General features: G+C 43.8%; 1 protein-coding gene across 1 annotated transcript in view; it reads right to left on the bottom strand.

Moving 5' to 3' along the window:
- The window catches only part of SPHKAP (SPHK1 interactor, AKAP domain containing), an 80964-nt gene extending 74073 nt beyond the window's left edge, over positions 1-6891 (bottom strand). Inside the window, exon 1 of the mRNA XM_067301894.1 lies at positions 6853-6891. The gene's annotated coding sequence lies outside the window, so the exon portion shown is untranslated. The remainder of the gene's footprint in view (positions 1-6852) is intronic.
- Positions 6892-16177: the final 9286 nt, after the last annotated feature.

Below are 16177 nucleotides of genomic sequence, written 5' to 3'. Positions count from 1 at the left end.
CTAGGTTTTTCACTGCTGAAACAAAATACAAGTCCAGTCCTGTGGGACAATCTAAGTAAACTGAGCTTTCACTGAAGTGAAACTACAGTATGCAAAAACTGAAGATTCCTGCACAAACAAGCTCTGCAAAGCCTCTCGGCCGGCTGAATGCGCTTCCTTTTGCGACAGCCCTTTCGGCGGGCTGAGGAGCTGCACTCAGGCGGTCTGGGCTTACCGAGCACATGCACCCTGTGCTATCGCTCCAACAGGAAAATTCACCTCCAGGTAGAAAAACGCTACGCATCTAACTAGTTACTGTTACCACTAAGTAACTAATTCCATATAAGATCCTACAACAGGGGTGGCTACTCTATTTTTGGGAAAGTCATCTAAGTTACAAGATCATTCAAGTCTAGGCATCCTAAATTCTGCATATCTTTCCGATCAAGGCATTTTACCTGTAATACAAAGATGCCTTAGTTCAATGAATTCCAGGTTTTTCAGCAATTCATATTTTAAAACAAACTATTCCAGAAAACAAACAATTCTTGTAATACTCAGAAGCTGGTTATCACAAGTGCATAGAATCAGCTCAGAACAGAGCACAGAGGGTAAGTCCCAGTCTTAAATGGGACCATTTAGGGTTTATACAGGACTCTTATTGATGACCGGTTTTGAATTTCACCAGCTGGGAACTGTGCACTGAAGCACCAGGTTCTGTGTTAAAAATTTTTTAAATTCCTTTTTATCTCAGCTATAAATTAGATTATATCAAGATTTAGAAAGGAATCTTTCTCAGATAGCAGGCAAGAAGAATTTATTAGATGTACAATAAATTGTTATGCCACAACCAGGAGAAAACATCATAGCTTTAACAAAAAACACTGACTCCCCTTTATGTGTCATGGGCATTGGCAGGAGCCAGATATTTAATAATAATCAGTTAAATCTTGAAGTGAAAAAAAATTAATGAGGGATGCTAGAGAGACTAATGAAAAAAAATCCAAGGTTGACAGGACTAAGCAAAGTCCTAAAAAAGAAGGTTTAATATTTCTGCTTGGAACCAAGTAAATCCTAGCAATTGCAGTATTAATCTGCATGTGTTAAATTTGTACTAGTTGTTTAAAAAAAGACAGAAATAACCAGTATAAACTTTTCCATCTGTTTTCTGTGAAGCAGAAGGAAGGGAAGGTGTACCGCATAGGCAGCCTGAAACACTATCTAGTCCATCGACAAGCACAGAGGAGGTAAGAAAGAAAGTCTGGAAAAAAGTTTCAGACAAAAAGCTTCCCACATACGTCAAGTGTTTCAGAGCGCGCTGCCCCTACCAGAGCTAGGCGGGCAGGTACAGGGGCCACGGGGCAGGCGCCCCCCTCCTGCTCCTCCCCGGAGAGCACAGCCCCGCACCAGCCTCCTGCCTGCACAAAGCACAGCGAGAAGCAGAGCCCTGGCTGCATTTTAGGCAGCGAGTTGGTGATTTGATGTTGTTTTGATGTGGGAGACAGAGTTTAATTCCTTTCTCTTTTTCTGAGAGAAAACTGAAACTGCCTTTTGCACCTCTGGGTGAATGCTCAGAAACACCTGGCTGTTAAGGCCCGGGCTCCTAATCCTGATGCTGAAGCTGTTTCCCTGATGTTAAATAATTAAGTGTTAATTGGCTCTGAGAGGCAGAGCTGCTGCACTCCAGTCTGAGCCTGAGAGAATGTTTAATGCAGAACAGCCTAACTGGAGGGACCATTGCCTGGATCGCTGTGATCCCAGCTGGCACCCTCACCCCTCCACCGAGCTCGCCGAGCCTCTCCTATCAGCCCGTCCCTGGCTCCTCAGCACCTCTAGCCAACAAGACAGGCTGCGCGTGGGACTTCGGCTCTGACTTCTGGCTGTTCAGGTGCCCACTGTGCCTGAAAACACAGTTCTTCAGAGGTTGCTCTAATTTACGCTGTTTGGGGGCCCAAGTAGCTGAGGGATGACAGCCGCATCGGGCAGCGACCTGATGCAGGTTCCAGCGCTCGGGTTTCTTAGCTGCAGTGCAGTGGAAGGCTCCCACTAGCCTAACTCTGCCTCCCTCCAAACTACATTTAACCACAGAGTAAGTAATTAACCTAGGGCTGAGGAACAAAACAACGAAACCTTGCTGACCTAATAAGCGTGTTTACAATGATTACTGGAAAGAGCTCGTAGCCTAAATCATATACAAAGTGCACAGGCACAAATTAGGGACACACATCAAATTGTCACTGATATGTGTTACGGCTTCTCAAATCTATCCTCATGGAAGGACATTTGAAGGAGGAGAGGACTGAACAACGAGGAAGAAGGGTTGATACATATGGGCAGAGCTGCAAATGGAGTGACTGACAGTGATACAGGCGCTGCAGTCAGAAAGGGGAGAGGTGATGGATGGGAGTCGAGTGACAACTGAGAGAGGACAGTAATGGATGTTTTGAGGAATAGAGGTGTGAAGTTCATGGGGGAGGCTAATCCAGGGAGTATGGATTAAAGAATTCAAAACTGAGAAGAAATTGGTAGAATAAAAGAAGTGTAGATGTAAGTCTGGAAATAAGCAATAGGTTTTTGTCGCTATAGTGCATACTGTGTTAGTGAAACAAAACACAAATTATATAGTTCATTTCTTCACTACTTCTGCAACTCTCCCTCCTCCTGTCACCCACAGCCTCACTGCTCAAGGGATCAGATGCCTCATCCACAGACCTATGACTTCCGACATTTTAAGGTCCTTCTCTTTTTAGCCGAACTTTTTCTCCCCTGACCTCACTGAAGAAAAAGATATCCCTGCAAATTGTTGCCTGTGTTTGACAACATAGGTTAGACAGGGTAATGAACTGTTAAAAGAAATTCTCAGTGAAAATAGGATGCAGCATGTCATTTCAAGAACTCCCACCACTGACAATCAAACTGACAACGCAAGCTGACATTGAAAGAAGGTAGTGAATCTCCAAAATGATCAAATTGTAGTCAATATATTTTCTGGCCACTCCACTCAAAACATCTGGTAAATTTGTCTGCTAATTTGCAAATGAAAAGCATTTCCAGCACAAATTTAACTAATTCCTCTGATAGGGCTGCTGTACTAGTTCTGCACTTGTGTAGAAAAACAAAATCTCATCTTTATATGTGATACCAGCTACTGCTCCAATGCATGCAATTATCTTGATAATGAGAGCTTCTACACTACGCTCTTGTTCAGGGGATTTCCTCATTTGCCCTTTTATTTAAATATGACTTGTAACACATTTGTTCCTCTTTTACTCACAGAAGATGAAAAATATGGAGAATGGATCTGTAAGCTATGCAGTCAGTCTCACCAAATTCTACCCATCGCCTCCTGAGTAGCTCAGTCTTTGCCTACTTCATTCCACTCAACCCTGGCAATGGTTTAAAATAACTTGCTGATACTGATTGCTTTGGGTTTATGCACTGTTGTTCTATATTATTTCATTCTTTAGTGATTCCTTCAAAGAAACTGTCAGATCTAGCTTAGTCCCTTGACTGTTAAACATCATAATTTGTGGTACTTGTCCACAACTTTTTCTCCTTAAAGGATTAAAGTTTTATTTCACTCATCCCTAAAACCATCTTTCCCTATTGTAGCACAAAGTCACCAAATCTGTTCTCTCTCCTATGTAAGAACTGGGCTGCTTTGCTGGACCATAAGAGCAGCTGTCAGCTGAAGCCTGTGACATTAATGCTACTGTGTAAGTTAACAACTGAAAAAGAGTCAGTGCCATATGACTACTGTCTGCAAGAAATGTCAGATACAGCCACAGCTTTTGGATCTATTCTTGGCTTTGAATATCATAACTTATTTCTTTGTATCTCTGGTCAGGCCTACCATATTCATTAAATGCAAAAAGAACTTGGTTTCCAACAGGCACCTATGAAGTCAGAAAGGCTTTTCTTACCCATTCTCTGTGCACTATGTGCTGAAGTGTTCTGTAATGCCAAGTATTACTGAGATGTAGCAAAGATATTTTGTGTTGGTGATATAAAAGTCTTTGTAGTATATGGAGAGTGAGTTTCTAAGAAATATCAGTCATTCTTTTGACTTGTCTTTTCACCGTGTAAAACCTGCTACTTCTCATCTCTGCTAGGTGGAGATGCATTTTAATTCTTTTGAATTACTGTTCAGTCTAATGTCGCTGCTAAGCCTCAATTGAAGAACACCGTTATTATTCATCCTTTTCTTTCCAGTTTTCACACAAAGGGTGTGTTAAAAGCATGTGCCAATCCAAAAGACAAGTGCTTGAAGACTCTTATTTCTTCATCAGCTAAGAAGACTTTCAGATACACAGGCTTGGCCAAAAATTACATATGTCTCAGTTTCATGAGAGGCTTGAGCAGATCAAAACCTGCAGTTTTACCAAAAGGGGTGGTTGTATCTCCTTAATCTATTGTGAATGAAACAGCATCCCAGATAGTCACTAGCTTACACAGGGGACAGACGCACAGAAGTTCCTGGCTGATACGTAGAAAACTCAAGCACTTTTCTCTCGCCTCTCACCCAAAGAGGCAAAGGGGAAGCTGGAATGTTTAAAGACTTAATGAGGTTTTGTTCACCATGAGGACTGGAGTTATAGATCAGAGTTCCAGGTTCCCAGCTGTGATGTGTACCAAAAATGTCTGTTAGCCCCTACAAAATAGTGGACAGAAAAAGTGGCAGCTACTAGTTTTGTGCAGATCTCTGAAGCTGCTAATCTGATCCCCAGGGTAAGTGTTCAATGCAAGTAGCTACTGCCAGAAAAGTAATTTATCACTAGATGCCTCAAAGGCCAGTAGCCTGCTCTGCTGTGCTCCACAGTGGCTGCAGGTGTCCAGACACACAGCTCATGCTTTAGCTTGAGATGTGGAAGTAAGGGAGGGCGTCGAGCAGGAAGTCAAACTGCACCCCAGGTTTATGCTGAGCTCAGGCAACAATCATAGTTTTGGGGGATACAAGTGTGTGACAGGAGAGTGGGCAAGGTATGCAGAGCTTGGGTCTTGGTTCGGGAAGCTGGGTGTATGTGGGTAGGATCAGGTGTGAATAGCTACAGAAACAGGCCCAGCCCCAGAGTGATTCTGCAGGGAAGATGTGAAATACTATTTGTTTTATGACAGTTCAGCAGTGCAGACTTCTTTCTTTGGGAAGGTCTACAAAGCCAACTCCCAGTTGCTGACATTCATTGCTCCTGCTTCTTTGCAGCTGCTCTCACTAGTTCCCAATTCAAGCTGCCCAGATATTGTATGGCAGGCACAATGAGCAGGAGGTGAATGAGGACAAGCTATCTGTGCCACAGCTTCCTCCCAGCTGTGTTTTTTTCCCCAAGTTTTCCTGGAGAAGACAAGAATGGACTGAATGAATTGCTCACTGCTCTAGCCACCATCTTTCCTGGATCCTTCAACCCCTTTCACAGACAAAAAGTGATGAGGCTTATGTAGCTGTACAGCAAAGAAAGGGTTACCCTGATTAATAAACAACAAGCAGCTGTCAACATACCAGCTGCAGGAGATAAAAGGGCTGAAAAAGAAGGCTGTAGTTTCTGGAGCAGGGATGGCTGACTTGCTTAAGTGACAGAAAGAAAATCTCTTGTGCTTCAGTGGGAAGAAAGAGGTATGTCACTCGCAGGAGAGCGAGTGCTAAGCCTTGGCCTTGACAACAAAAATAGACCTATGTTTTCCAGGTAATGTGCATAGCTGGTGTCAAGAGTTGACCACATGGCAGAGCTCTAGAGCAGAGTAGGACTGGCTTCTTGAGATGTTTTTATATAGTGATGAAAAGCCCAGCAACAATTGTGTGGTGCTGGAAGACAGATGTATCTGTATGAGAACACAAGTGTTTAACAACAGAAGTGAGACTGTAAGCAAGGAAAGCAGCAGCCTGTCTAACTCATTTTAAGACTATCTTTTTGGAAGATCTGTCTTAACTTGACCCAAGATGCTGGGGGGTCAAGAATACATTTTACCCAATTTTCCTTGTAGTGTATGAAATATAGGATGTTGGACTAGATAATCTAAACATCTCTCTGGCTTTAAACTCTGAAGTGCTTTTTACTTTCAGACTGAGACTTCTCATAAAACACTAGTTTGTAAAAATCACCTCGGTGTATTCAGTGTTTGAAAACTGCCTATAAAAAATGCAATTTTTCTTTTAAAGGAAAAACTAGAATCTCATAATTTCATACTGAAATGCAACGGGAGAAATCACAATGGGCTATTTCTAGGTCAGGCAATTCAGATCAAGATGCAATAAAAATATTACTAAACTTTAGTCAGTAAGTAACTATTGATATGAGACCCTAGTCAGTCAACTGAGAAGTTGTTTTAAAGCTTTTAGTTTCCCTTTAGTAAAATAAAAGCAATTTGTCATGCAAGTAATTACTACCATTTAAATGCCTCCCCCCTCCCCCGGCCCCACACAGACTGAGAATTCTGGCTGTTCTGTATCTTTCATAAGGTGTTTTCCTTCCTTCCTTTTAGGCTGTTTTCTCTCCAAATTTTATATGTCTCACTTTTAGCGCTTGCCTCTTTGGGCACGCAGCACTGGAAGCAAGCAAAACAAAACCAATTGTAATCACTTGTAACATATGCTCTTATCTCTGATAGTTTGTATCACATTTAAATGGTACAATTTGTATAATACTCTTGTCTGCCTGCTATCATGAAAATACAATTTGCTTGTGATAGCTGAGGATTACTGTTAACCACATCTTGCATTTCCAGTAGGCTACTCTTATTTGTGCACCAATTTCCTTCTCAAAGGAAGTTGTGCTCTAATCTCTCATTCATAAATGCTATAAATACACGTTTGATGAAGCTGAGATAATAAGAATACAGCGATCTTTAGGTTTTCTTTTACTGTGGAAGAACCTGACCTACCGGGTAGCGCACCTAAGCAGAAGTGATGGAGGTGGTGAAGGTATCTTATTAAGAACCAATTCGCTTACTGACTTAAGACGCTACAGTACTAAAAATAGCTGTTAAAGCGAACTCGAAGGACGGCAGGCCGCTTTAGTCGCTGGAGAAGCGCCCCCGGCCCCTGCGTGTGCGGGGGGGGGGGGGGTCAGGGCCCCTCCTGGCCCCCAGCGCGGCCGGGCACGAGCGAGCCGTGCCGCCGCCGCCGGCTCCCCGCGACCCTCCGCGCTGCTGCGCGGCGCCTCCGGCCCCGGGCCCCCGCGCCGCCGCCCCGGCCCCCCGCCCCGACCCCCCCCCCCCCCCCGGGGCCAGCCGGCGCCTCTCCTCTCCTCACCGGGCGGGCGGGCGGGCGGCGGTCCGCGGGCGCCTCTCCTCCGCGGCACGCGGCGGGCGCCCGGCGCCGTGGCTCCCGAGGCGGGCGGCGGCGCAGCCCCACGCGCTGGCGGCGGCGCGCGGGGAGGGGGCGGGGGGGGGGGCGCGGGCCCTACCTGGGAGCCGCGGGCGGGGGGCGGCCGGGCGCGGCGACGGCGGTTGGGGGGCGGGCGGCCATGTCGGCGCGGCGGCGGCGGCGGCGGCGGCGGGACCCTCCGCCTCGGCGGTGTCGGGGCGGCGGGAGCGCGGCTGCGGCGCGGCCCTGCCCTCCGCTCCCCTCCCCTGCGCCGCGCCTCGCCTCGCCTCCCTCCGCCCCCCCGGCCCGCCCTCGCAGCCGCCTCCCCCGGCTCCCCGCGGCCGCGGCGGGCCCGGCCCGGCCCGGCGCCCGGCAGAAGTTGCTGCGCTCGTGCCGGTGCGCGCGGGGGCCGCGGGGCCGGCGGGCTCCAGCGAGAAGGCGGCAAGCGGCGCCCGCTCCGCCGGCTGCGCCGAGAGTGTCGCCGCGCTCAGAGCCCCGGCCCGGGGTCTGGTCTTCTTTCTTTGTGAGAAAAACTTGCTAGGTGAGAAAAAAAACAAACAAACAAACTTGTGTTGTATTTTGACACGAAAGTCGAGAATTTAGAAATCCTACATACATTAACTACAACCCATGACTTCTTTCTTTTGTTTTTTAATCATTTTATGCAATAGTCTTGCAGCAGCGTTCCCCCTCCCATCCCCGTTTTTTTGAAAGTCCGTTTTTGGCAGTACGAAGTGTCTTGTGGCTGGGCTTTGTCACACTCGTGCATCGATGTCTGAGGGTCTTTGCAGAGCAGATTAGTAGGGTTGGTGTCTGGCTGTCACATCTGGAGAGCTGAGATGCAGAGCGCCCGAGGCGCTGGCGATGCCTGGTGCAGACACGGCCTGTTTGTGACCTCGGTGCTGCGGAGCGCCTGGCCCCTGCTGGGTTCAGGAGGGGTCCTCTGGCCCCCCTGTGAAACCGCAGCCTGCAGACAACTGTCATCGCCTCGCAGGTGCTGCCAAGATCCGCCTTTTACTGAGCTGTGTTTTCAATGCAGGTGTGATCACAGCCTGAGCTCTGCTGGGTCCAGGTGGGTGACACAGGCATGTTGCTGCTGCTGGATATGTAGCAAGTGCTGTGCTCAAACGGGAATTCAGTAGCAAAACCATTGCAAGAGCTTATAAAAATCTGCAAATATTGCTGGAAACTTGATGATGAATGGTCAGCCTGCTCTTTAGTTGTTGCTGTGTTCAGAGATTTGCTGGGTGAGTTCGAAGCCAAAGAGGAAGGCAGGTGGCAAGGCCAGCTAACGGGACCTTTTGGCAACAGTCTGTCTCTTCGGCAACAGAGATGCAGGGTATTCCTGCCCTTGGTCTGTGTCGTTCCTGCATCTTGTCTGCACCTTGCTATTCCCTCAGACAGGACAGCATTATGAAGCCATGAAATTCAGTGTATTTTGGAAGGGGCTGATGTGTGTGGAGGGAATTATTTTAATATATAAAATAAGGTTTAGTTCTCTGTTCCAATTTACAGTGCAGAAATTTCTTAAATCTACTTTGCAGCCAGAGGCATGTATCAGACTGCTCCCTAACCAACATTTTGTTCCTTGTTAAGAAAGGCTAACTGAAGGGTTTATTCTTGGTGACTTTTGCATCACCAGCAGTAGGTGGTTTCCTCTTATTTTTAAGTACCTGTTAAGACCCTGCACTAAGCCTGTGGATTGCCCCTAGTGCTGAAGTGGTCATCTGGCGACCTGTGAAGTGACAAGTGAGGGCTGGCCAGGCTGATAGCTACGTGATGGCTAAGAGTAAGTGGGAAATGAAGGAATGGGAAGCGCTGTTTTAAAATAGAAAGCAGGGGAGCTGAGAAAACTAAGAGACAAAGCAGCCTCTTAGGGGAGTACTTGAAACATGCTGGCCTAAAGCCAGCCATCTAACAGCGTGGAGACCTGAGGGATTTACCAGGCCCACGCTGACATTGTGCTTGGTCTGAGAGAGGGGAAAGTCCTGAAATCCAGAGCTGAAGAACCGGCGACCTTACCTGGTTAAATACAAACCCAGTTTAGTGCTGAAACTACGCTGCCGGCCTGGATGAAACGCAGCATGTGAATATCCCCACTCTGTATAATATTTGAATGTCAGCCCATCTCTGCTCCATCACCACTGTGCCATACCTTTCTTGCACGCTTCCAACGCTCCTTGTAGCCCTGCTCCATCCTGCAAACAGGCTTCTCCTGTTGCCTTCCCTCCTCCCTTATTCTAAATGTGCACGTCCCACGTTTCGCAGTCGCTCCAACTCCAGGTCTGCTGGGTCCCTCGGCTCAGTTTCTCCTCAGCTCTTCTCTAACAGTTACTGTTGTCCTACCCCTGTAGTCCCTAGTATCTTCTGTTAATTGCCACTTTAATTTTACCCATCTTCTCTAAATTGTTTGTATGTGACTCTGCATCAGATCTCCAGCTTTATGTTTTAAGTGTCCTATTTTCTCTTCCTTGTCACCGCACTCCCTTCCTGATAAATTCAAGCCTATTGCCACCTGGCTGCTAATCTTTCACACTATCTTCCTCATTCAGTAGCCTGTCCCCTCTTCCTTCACTGTTATTATCTTATCCTTTTGTTTCCTCTCAATGTCTAAGATTTTTTCCTGCCCCAGATATTTACTGTTACCTCAGACTGAATCTGCCTGACCGTCCCTAGGTGTCTCTTAGGCTGTGTTTAGGCTAGTCATTAAAGCTGGTCAAGGCTTGTTCTCTGGTCCCGTGGGCACACAGCAAGGCATAGCTTGGGGCTAAACTCACTTCGTTTCCACAGCAGTGTGGCCTCAAGCAGAGTGCATTTTCTGGACAGAAAACACCCTGACAACTGAACAGTACAACAGATCGTGGAGCTGTGCGTTGGCTCTGTTTACACGCATAGATGTGGGAGGGGGAGAGAGAATGAAAAGTTTTTCCCTCATTAGAGGTGGGGGATATTTCTTGCTCACTCTCCCTCGTACATTTAGTTTTTGTTCCCTGCCATGATATGGCTCTGAACCATCATTTTTCCATCACAGACGCTGCCACTCATCCTTCTTACTCCAGCAGATAGCACTGAGATTACACCAGTTCTTGCTCTGATTCTTATCACATCCTAGCAGCCAATTTGAAGCCCTCTTATCCTCTAATTTGATTCTTTCTCTCTCTGCATTAGGCAGTTGTTTGTCATACTCTCTCCTGTCTGGCACCATCACCTTGCAAAAACTCTGCTTCTTGTACAGACATGGGCTCCATCTCTGCATTGCCCAATCCTTGCTGTTTCAGGCTGCCAAGGGTAATTCTGCTTTTCCTTCTGGTTGCTCTTTTCATGGTTTCGGAGCCCCTCTTTGATCTAGCTATTCTCTCCTGATTTCCTCTCAATATACCAGAAACTTTCTCTTTTCAGGTAGTCGGCTCTCCTCCTCTCTGTAAACCCCCAGTCTTTACTTCTGAGGGAAATAGCCAGGTATGGCTTTGTGGCGTTGTCCTTATCTCTTGACAATGTTGGTACATAGCCTAAAAACCCTATTCTTTTTCCTGGAACCTGACTTGACAGGACAAAACTGATTACTGTCACACACTGACTTGTTTCAGAGCTGTCAATGGGAGTATATTTTTCCCCCAACTCTTAGATATGAATTGGCAACAGGAAGAGACTAATCTGGCATGTTAGTTAGTGCAGTCTTTCTTTTATATATCAGTCTAGGACAGTGTTACTGTTTTGGATAACAGAAAGTCATGGGCAGAGAATGTAAGCACCTTTGCAGTTGTTTGCCTTCAGATTTTGCCAGTTTAGACTATTATGAAAATGTCCAAAGGGCTATTTAAAAATAAGTCATCAGCCCTTCTGATGGAAAGACAGGCAGAACAGAGCACACTGCTGCAGCGTTGTTAGTTTGAATGCGCAGAAGCTGAAACAGTAGTGCCCAGCACAGCTGCCTGTCTCGTGAGAAAATGCGTCAGTCACTCCTGAAGAGGCAGAGGGAGCCAAACTTGTGCCGAGACTCAGATTTGGCATTGACGTTTTGTTCGCTTGCAGCAAAAAAAATCTCTGTGAAAACTGGGCTTATGCATGATTTGGTTCTTCTCAGGAAACCTATCTAGATGGGGACCAGTCTATACTGTTTCTCTGACTGGATGATATTTTCAGGAATAGATTAATTCTGTAGGTGTCTAGCGAGAGCTGTTTTGCTTTCAACTTACCTTTGCTTGTCATATGAGTTACTTTATTACAGAAATCTCCTAGTTAGAAGTAGGACCTTGGAAAATTTAGCATGTGGTGTGTGTTTAGAAAAGTGGATCTAGAAAGGGATCTAGAAAGCCCTCAACTTAGCATTTTCTGGACAGAGACATAGCATTTCCAGAACCAGAAATGACATTGTGAAATTCCCAATATTGTGACCATCGTTTCCTCTCTCTTATGTAATAATAATAATAATAAAAAAAAATTCATCCAGTTAGAACAATAGAGGCCTTTGGGCAGTAGTACAATACAAATAAAAATATTTTTTGATTCACCTCTATATACACTCTTTCTGCATGTTTGCTATGCAGTTGTGTAGGTGTGTGCACATATATTACTCTCTTGAAGGATGTGTAGCTACTTCTACACAGCTGCAGTAATCCCCTTTCCAAAAGAATTTGTAAAAGGGGTGCTACATCTTTTTTGTGTAGTTGTTATTTTGAAAAGTTCATTGATATAAAGATCATCTATCATTAAGGCTTATGTGGGATGTAATCGCTAGATGTTTGCTTATTGCAGTGGATAGTACAGTTCACTGTTTTGCTATGTAGTTGATCATCATGCATAATTTATTGCCTCGTGTTTGCAGATTATTGGTGAGTTTGCATAATTTCTCTTTATGCAGTTGCTCATTACACTGGTTGAGTTCTGATGCTGTAGATAGGGACATATCTTTTACCCAAATTATCAGGCCTGTTTTACTTGTAGAGTTACATCGGTTAAACTACTTTCATTGAAGAAGATTTCGTTAGTTATAATATTTTTTGAATGAAGACCTTTTTGATAACTTTTTTTTACAGTTTTGATGATCTTGTTACAAAATCTTGTTAGATCGATTCAAGAATTTTTTCACCTTTGTTGAGGTGGGTGTCTGGGCCATAATTAATGCACCGTATGTTAACAAACCAGTGTAGGTGTCATAATGTGCTACAACAGGTAAGTATCAGGAGTGATTTTCGTTTGTATTAGAACAAATTAGTGGTCCATCTAGTTTACAAGCTTATGAAGCTTTAGAGGAAAATGGTCTGACAAAGATCGCTATTGGATTTAGTCAAAAGAGAGCAATCAGTGTGTTTTTTGTCAGTTAGCTCCAGACTCTATTGCATGGCTCCCATTTTAATTAATGCAGATCATTGCCATAGAGCACGGGTGGTAGGTGTATTTATTTTTCGTCTATATACATAACTGTGACTACAGAGAGAATTTTTTTCTAAAATAACTTCAAAAATTTTGACTTAATTTATAAATTTAAATATTAAGCCTACACATTTAGTCTCTCTCTCTCTCTCTTTTTTTTAACTCCTGAACCTACACTCTATTTTCAGCCTACATGCATTCCCAGAGAAGATGGGGGAAGAGAAGATTGAATTTAAATTCTGGAAGATAAATCAAGGCTATTAAGCCATTCTCAGATTTAAAGTTCCTTTGGGGAAGATAGTTTGCTGTCAGGCACATTCCAATAAACTAGAGAGCTACTACACTGAGTATTTCAGCTGATCTCAACTGTATTATTCCATAGGGAAAGAAACTGTTGTTTGCAGTAAATGGAAACTGAGCCATTCAGGTCCTGTTAGGTCAAAAGCAATGCACTCAATTTTATTCAGAATTGGTCTGAAAGCTGATGATAATAATAACAATAATAATAATAAGCTGCTCGGCAAATGAGCTATCATCTGTAGCATTAATTGAAATGTTCTAGGCATCTAAAGGTGATGATACTTATAGAGTAGACAGTAGGGAGAGACATTCACAAATATCCTCTGTGAGTTCACCTATGCTGTTCTGGGTTTTTGGATACAGATGTAAAAACATTTTTGTCTTCCCCTGCTCTCTGACCCTTCAAACTTAATGTTGCATGAGCTGTGACAATGCGCTGAGTGAGCCTTCTGCTCACTCTTGTCCCTTCCTGTGGCTCAAGAGGTAGTTCAAAATGCCGGTGCTTATTTATAAGACTGCGACTGTATGGGGCAGCTTGATTTTGAGAATATGCATAGAATTTTCAAATTCTTCTGAATAATTGCTCTGTGGGATGGACTGGAATTTGGAGCCTTAGTCCAAAATGGGATTTAGAATTCTGAGTCTTACTGAAAATCACTGGAATTTTTCAGTTCTGAACTAGTTTTGAAAGTTTTGTCTTGATTGTCTCTGCAATCCTCCAAAACACCGTCTCCCTCAGGCTTTATATTTTTGACTGTTCTCTTGGGTGACATTTTCCAATCATGGAAGCAGCTAGTTTTTAAATAGGATATGTTTTGTATCTCCCTAGAGAAGAAGTCGAGTCAGAAGACATGCTTCTCAGCATGAGACTTTCTCAGAGGCCTTTTCAAACCTCACAGCAGCCATGAGTAAGAATATCCACTTTTCTTCATGTAGACAGGCAAACAGAAAACAAAAATCAGTAGGCAACAGAAAAAGGAGCTGAAAAAGGAAATGGTAATGCAGAAAGAGTCTGATTTGGAAAAGCTGTCTGTGGCTGTAGCTATAGTGTTCTGTGCTTGCTAAGATGGTCACTGAGGCATTAAAATTACATGGGTGGTGAGAACATACAATTAAAAAGGGAAGAAAAATGGTTTACTTTTTTTTTTTGGTAGATTTTTCATGTAAGTATACACCAACTGCTGTGTGTTTATTTTCTGGGTACATTATATATTCATGAGATGCAATATGAGTAAGAAATTGCTCACGAAAACTGTTTGAATAAATAACAGAATATGCTGACAATGAAATGCAGGTGTATGAAAAGAGTGGGGCAGCTACTACCAAAAAAAAAAAAAACATTCTTTTTTGAGTGTACACTGTCCTTTGGTCTCATTTTGGACATCTCTGGCTGAACTCTCAGGAGAATAACAAGAAGCTAGCAACCTTAATGCAAGCCAGAAAGACTTAAACAAACGTGAAAACATCGACCTTTCTTGTTTTTGGTAGTTTCTGCAGCTAAATTACCACGTACAATTGTTTAAATAGCTGCGGGAGGGGATATTGTAAATTGAGTGCCTACAGTCATGTACAAAATCCTATGGAGTTGGAAATTTGTTTCAAACTGACTATGAAATCAATTTGCATCACCATAGTAGCTAATGGTATTTCCAGAATCATAAATACCAGTTGTTAAACTGAAATGCATATTTCCACTGTAACAGGTACAGCTCAGCCGCTGGCATGAAAGCCTCTCTGTACAGCCCCTTTAATATAGTTTAGGCCTATGCTATTTTATAATGAAATTCAAATAATGCAGTCCTTGTGTCAGCAGTCCTCAGCATTTTCTCAGGTAGCTTATAACACTGCCAGTTATGAGATAACTTTCTGAGATGTCCATGAGAAACCAGGATTGCCTAAGGGCTGTAAAAGTTGCCTAAACTTGAAATAGTCGGAACTGAATGAAAACGTTTTTGTAGGCCAACCTAGGAACCAGAGATGTGTAACTTTAATAACGAGGCATCCTTTGGGAGGGCACCAAGAAGACAAAGACAAGTTCATTTATAGCTTTGAAGGAGAACAGAAAGAATTAATCTAGTTTGGAGGAGTGGATATTTAGAATTTAAGGAGATCGTGAAATAATTTTCTGTTTTATGAGGAAAAATCAGATGTGAAGGCAGGCATTTCACTTCACAAACCTCTACTTTTGAATAAATGCATTTTGAGTTCTGTGAGTGAATTTGCACTTCAGTGTTTCAGTTGCTTATATTTTGATATAGGAAATGTTAGTAAAAATGCAGTGAGGCCAATGTACTTTTGGTATGTATCTGATTTCTAATTGCTAAGCACAGAAGCATTTGGAGCATAGAGAGATGCCTCATTTAAAGATATTATTGAAGACCTATCCAGGGAGCACTATATTTGAGCAATAAGTGAGGGATTCATGCAGAAGTTCAATGCAACTTCATGTGAATTGTATGAACTGCTAGTGAATGGAAGAGGAATAAGTGAAAAACTAAAAAAAAAAAAAAAAAAATTTTTTTCATTTCCAGAACTTTTATATGGAACACTTTGACATACACTTTAGTTTTTCCCTTTTTTGGTAAGGAGGGAAAAGGAGCGATATGAAGGGAAATGGTGTAAATAGCGATTTTTGTCTGTAGAAGACGTTGGACTGCAATAGATTCAGAGTGCTTTTGCAATGCTGGTGGTAGCTGTTTGACCAAAGTCATGGTCACTTCTCATACGAGGTCTGAATTAAGGGGAATAAAGGACAAAGATGCACAAGGGGACAAAATCAATCGTACTGAGCCTGTGATAGGCGTTCCCAGAAACCAGCAAATCTTCAGTAAATATCTTCTCAGTGCTAGTTTGGTGATGGTTTGGTTTTACTCAGGTCTAGTTTTGTTTTGGCTTGTTTGTTTTAAGCCTTAATATCTTCCCCTGGATTTTCTTTATCACTGGTTAGGTTGGTGCATTGTCAAGGTGTGCTGGCCTGGCAGGTGACGCTGCTGAGGGATGCTGAGAAGTCCTAGCTATGGGTAATGAAGAAAATGGAACGTGTGTAACTCTTAATGTAACTTTGGTAGGCGCTGGGTTTTCCTGAGAGCTCTCTGGGGCCAGCCGACTGCTGAGCAGTGTGCGAGTAACATCACAGGCTCAGGCTGCTCTTGCCGCCTGCCTTTGAAGAAGGCAGCGTTTCTAGTTTCACTGTACAGCTACTTCCAAATTCTCTTAGCACTTCTGTTG

This window comes from Apteryx mantelli, chromosome 9 (genome assembly GCF_036417845.1).
Source record: "Apteryx mantelli isolate bAptMan1 chromosome 9, bAptMan1.hap1, whole genome shotgun sequence".
In the NCBI taxonomy this organism is placed as follows: domain Eukaryota; kingdom Metazoa; phylum Chordata; class Aves; order Apterygiformes; family Apterygidae; genus Apteryx; species Apteryx mantelli.
Note: the sequence above shows the minus strand (reverse complement) of the source record. Positions and strands in the feature narration are given on the sequence as shown.